Genomic DNA, 6,000 nt, shown 5'->3' with positions numbered 1-6,000 from the left:
AGGGGGAGAAAAATCATATTATCTCGACCCCCTAACATGGAATCCTATTGAAAATTTCACCAAATATTCCCTTTTTTACAAAGAATCAAATGAGCTTGTCTCGTTGTTGGAAAATGTCTGGTTCTTGATTTAATTACTTAATTAAATTATCACAAAGGGGGAGAAAAACCCGATTATCTCGGCCCCCTAACATACAATTTTCATGAAAATATTCCTAAATATTCTACTCAATAACACAAATCGAATGAGCCATGCCTCATCTCTGGAAAATGTCTGGTTCTTGATTTAATTACTTAAATAAATTATCACAAAGGGGGAGAAAAACCCGATTATCTCGGCCCCCTAACATACAATTTTCATGAAAATATTCCTAAATATTCTAATCAATAACACGAATCGAATGAGCCATGCCTCATCTCTGGAAAATGTCTGGTTCTTGATTTAATTACTTAATTAATTTATCACAAAGGGGGAGAAAAACCCGATTATCTCGGCCACCTAACATGCAATTTTTTTGAAAGTAACCCTCAATATTCTACTCAACATAATGAATCAAATGAGCCATGCCTCATCTCTGGAAAATGCCTGGTTCACGATTTAATTTCTCATTTAAATTATGACAAAGGGGGAGAAAAACTTGATTATCTCGGCCCCCTAACATACAATTTTCATGAAAATATTCCTAAATATTCTAATCAATAACACGAATCGAATGAGCCATGCCTCATCTCTGGAAAATGTCTGGTTCAGGATTTAATTACTTAATTAATTTATCACAAAGGGGGAGAAAAACCCGATTATCTCGGCCACCTAACATGCAATTTTTTTGAAAGTAACCCTCAATATTCTACTCAACATAATGAATCAAATGAGCCATGCCTCATCTCTGGAAAATGTCTGGTTCAGGATTTAATTTTTCAATTAAATTATCACAAAGGGGGAGAAAAATCATATTATCTCGGCCCCCTAACATACAATTTTCATGAAAATATTCCTAAATATTCTAATCAATAACACGAATCGAATGAGCCATGCCTCATCTCTGGAAAATGTCTGGTTCAGGATTTAATTTTTCAATTAAATTATCACAAAGGGGGAGAAAAATCATATTATCTCGACCCCCTAACATGGAATCCTATTGAAAATTTCACCAAATATTCCCTTTATTACAAAGAATCAAATGAGCTCGGTCTCGCTGTTGGAAAATGTCTGGTTCTTGATTTAATTTTTCAATTAAATTATCACAAAGGGGGAGAAAAACCCGATTATCTCGGCCCCCTAACATACAATTTTCATGAAAATATTCCTAAATATTCTAATCAATAACACGAATCGAATGAGCCATGCCTCATCTCTGGAAAATGTCTGGTTCTTGATTTAATTACTTAATTAATTTATCACAAAGGGGGAGAAAAACCCGATTATCTCGGCCACCTAACATGCAATTTTTTTGAAAGTAACCCTCAATATTCTACTCAACATAATGAATCAAATGAGCCATGCCTCATCTCTGGAAAATGCCTGGTTCACGATTTAATTTCTCATTTAAATTATGACAAAGGGGGAGAAAAACTTGATTATCTCGGCCCCCTAACATACAATTTTCATGAAAATATTCCTAAATATTCTAATCAATAACACGAATCGAATGAGCCATGCCTCATCTCTGGAAAATGTCTGGTTCTTGATTTAATTACTTAATTAATTTATCACAAAGGGGGAGAAAAACCCGATTATCTCGGCCACCTAACATGCAATTTTTTTGAAAGTAACCCTCAATATTCTACTCAACATAATGAATCAAATGAGCCATGCCTCATCTCTGGAAAATGTCTGGTTCAGGATTTAATTTTTCAATTAAATTATCACAAAGGGGGAGAAAAATCATATTATCTCGGCCCCCTAACATACAATTTTCATGAAAATATTCCTAAATATTCTACTCAATAACACGAATCGAATGAGCTATGTCTAATCTCTGGAAAATGTCTGGTTCTTGATTTAATTACTTAATTAAATTATCACAAAGGGGGAGAAAAACCCGATTATCTCGGCCCCCTAACATGGAATCCTATTGAAAATTTCACCAAATATTCCCTTTTTTACAAAGAATCAAATGAGCTTGTCTCGTTGTTGGAAAATGTCTGGTTCTTGATTTAATTACTTAATTAAATTATCACAAAGGGGGAGAAAAACCCGATTATCTCGGCCCCCTAACATACAATTTTCATGAAAATATTCCTAAATATTCTACTCAATAACACAAATCGAATGAGCCATGCCTCATCTCTGGAAAATGTCTGGTTCTTGATTTAATTACTTAAATAAATTATCACAAAGGGGGAGAAAAACCCGATTATCTCGGCCCCCTAACATACAATTTTCATGAAAATATTCCTAAATATTCTAATCAATAACACGAATCGAATGAGCCATGCCTCATCTCTGGAAAATGTCTGGTTCTTGATTTAATTACTTAATTAATTTATCACAAAGGGGGAGAAAAACCCGATTATCTCGGCCACCTAACATGCAATTTTTTTGAAAGTAACCCTCAATATTCTACTCAACATAATGAATCAAATGAGCCATGCCTCATCTCTGGAAAATGCCTGGTTCACGATTTAATTTCTCATTTAAATTATGACAAAGGGGGAGAAAAACTTGATTATCTCGGCCCCCTAACATACAATTTTCATGAAAATATTCCTAAATATTCTAATCAATAACACGAATCGAATGAGCCATGCCTCATCTCTGGAAAATGTCTGGTTCTTGATTTAATTACTTAATTAATTTATCACAAAGGGGGAGAAAAACCCGATTATCTCGGCCACCTAACATGCAATTTTTTTGAAAGTAACCCTCAATATTCTACTCAACATAATGAATCAAATGAGCCATGCCTCATCTCTGGAAAATGTCTGGTTCAGGATTTAATTTTTCAATTAAATTATCACAAAGGGGGAGAAAAATCATATTATCTCGGCCCCCTAACATACAATTTTCATGAAAATATTCCTAAATATTCTAATCAATAACACGAATCGAATGAGCCATGCCTCATCTCTGGAAAATGTCTGGTTCAGGATTTAATTTTTCAATTAAATTATCACAAAGGGGGAGAAAAACTTGATTATCTCGGCCCCCTAACATACAATTTTCATGAAAATATTCCTAAATATTATACTCAATAACACGAATCGAATGAGCTATGCCTAATCTCTGGAAAATGTCTGGTTCTTGATTTAATTACTTAATTAAATTATCACAAAGGGGGAGAAAAACCCGATTATCTCGGCCCCCTAACATGGAATCCTATTGAAAATTTCACCAAATATTCCCTTTATTACAAAGAATCAAATGAGCTTGTCTCGTTGTTGGAAAATGTCTGGTTCTTGATTTAATTACTTAATTAAATTATCACAAAGGGGGAGAAAAACCCGATTATCTCGGCCCCCTAACATACAATTTTCATGAAAATATTCCTAAATATTCTACTCAATAACATAAATCGAATGAGCCATGCCTCATCTCTGGAAAATGTCTGGTTCTTGATTTAATTACTTAAATAAATTATCACAAAGGGGGAGAAAAACCCGATTATCTCGGCCCCCTAACATACAATTTTCATGAAAATATTCCTAAATATTCTAATCAATAACACGAATCGAATGAGCCATGCCTCATCTCTGGAAAATGTCTGGTTCTTGATTTAATTACTTAATTAATTTATCACAAAGGGGGAGAAAAACCCGATTATCTCGGCCACCTAACATGCAATTTTTTTGAAAGTAACCCTCAATATTCTACTCAACATAATGAATCAAATGAGCCATGCCTCATCTCTGGAAAATGCCTGGTTCACGATTTAATTTCTCATTTAAATTATGACAAAGGGGGAGAAAAACTTGATTATCTCGGCCCCCTAACATACAATTTTCATGAAAATATTCCTAAATATTCTAATCAATAACACGAATCGAATGAGCCATGCCTCATCTCTGGAAAATGTCTGGTTCAGGATTTAATTTTTCAATTAAATTATCACAAAGGGGGAGAAAAATCATATTATCTCGACCCCCTAACATGGAATCCTATTGAAAATTTCACCAAATATTCCCTTTATTACAAAGAATCAAATGAGCTTGGTCTCGCTGTTGGAAAATGTCTGGTTCTTGATTTAATTACTTAAATAAATTATCACAAAGGGGGAGAAAAACCCGATTATCTCGGCCCCCTAACATACAATTTTCATGAAAATATTCCTAAATATTCTAATTAATAACACGAATCGAATGAGCCATGCCTCATCTCTGGAAAATGTCTGGTTCTTGATTTAATTACTTAATTAATTTATCACAAAGGGGGAGAAAAACCCGATTATCTCGGCCACCTAACATGCAATTTTTTTGAAGGTAACCCTCAATATTCTACTCAACATAATGAATCAAATGAGCCATGCCTCATCTCTGGAAAATGCCTGGTTCACGATTTAATTTCTCATTTAAATTATGACAAAGGGGGAGAAAAACTTGATTATCTCGGCCCCCTAACATACAATTTTCATGAAAATATTCCTAAATATTCTAATCAATAACACGAATCGAATGAGCCATGCCTCATCTCTGGAAAATGTCTGGTTCACGATTTAATTACTTAATTAATTTATCACAAAGGGGGAGAAAAACCCGATTATCTCGGCCACCTAACATGCAATTTTTTTGAAAGTAGCCCTCAATATTCTACTCAACATAATGAATCAAATGAGCCATGCCTCATCTCTGGAAAATGCCTGGTTCACGATTTAATTTCTCATTTAAATTATGACAAAGGGGGAGAAAAACTTGATTATCTCGGCCCCCTAACATACAATTTTCATGAAAATATTCCTAAATATTCTAATCAATAATACGAATCGAATGAGCCATGCCTCATCTCTGGAAAATGTCTGGTTCTTGATTTAATTTTTCAATTAAATTATCACAAAGGGGGAGAAAAACCCGATTATCTCGGCCCCCTAACATACAATTTTCATGAAAATATTCCTAAATATTCTAATCAATAACACGAATCGAATGAGCCATGCCTCATCTCTGGAAAATGTCTGGTTCTTGATTTAATTACTTAATTAATTTATCACAAAGGGGGAGAAAAACCCGATTATCTCGGCCACCTAACATGCAATTTTTTTGAAAGTAACCCTCAATATTCTACTCAACATAATGAATCAAATGAGCCATGCCTCATCTCTGGAAAATGCCTGGTTCACGATTTAATTTCTCATTTAAATTATGAAAAAGGGGGAGAAAAACTTGATTATCTCGGCCCCCTAACATACAATTTTCATGAAAATATTCCTAAATATTCTAATCAATAACACGAATCGAATGAGCCATGCCTCATCTCTGGAAAATGTCTGGTTCAGGATTTAATTTTTCAATTAAATTATCACAAAGGGGGAGAAAAATCATATTATCTCGACCCCCTAACATGGAATCCTATTGAAAATTTCACCAAATATTCCCTTTATTACAAAGAATCAAATGAGCTCGGTCTCGCTGTTGGAAAATGTCTGGTTCTTGATTTAATTTTTCAATTAAATTAACACAAAGGGGGAGAAAAACTTGATTATCTCGGCCCCCTAACATACAATTTTCATGAAAATATTCCTAAATATTCTACTCAATAACACGAATCGAATGAGCTATGCCTAATCTCTGGAAAATGTCTGGTTCTTGATTTAATTACTTAATTAAATTATCACAAAGGGGGAGAAAAACCCGATTATCTCGGCCCCCTAACATGGAATCCTATTGAAAATTTCACCAAATATTCCCTTTATTACAAAGAATCAAATGAGCTTGTCTCGTTGTTGGAAAATGTCTGGTTCTTGATTTAATTACTTAATTAAATTATCACAAAGGGGGAGAAAAACCCGATTATCTCGGCCCCCTAACATACAATTTTCATGAAAATATTCCTAAATATTCTACTCAA

The sequence above is a fragment of the Phalangium opilio genome, unplaced genomic scaffold (genome assembly GCF_054372755.1).
Source record: "Phalangium opilio isolate 3A_F unplaced genomic scaffold, DU_Popi_V2 ptg000041l_1, whole genome shotgun sequence".
Lineage (NCBI taxonomy): Eukaryota > Metazoa > Arthropoda > Arachnida > Opiliones > Phalangiidae > Phalangium > Phalangium opilio.
The sequence above is the reverse complement of the archived record's forward strand: the minus strand, read 5'-3'. Positions refer to the sequence as shown.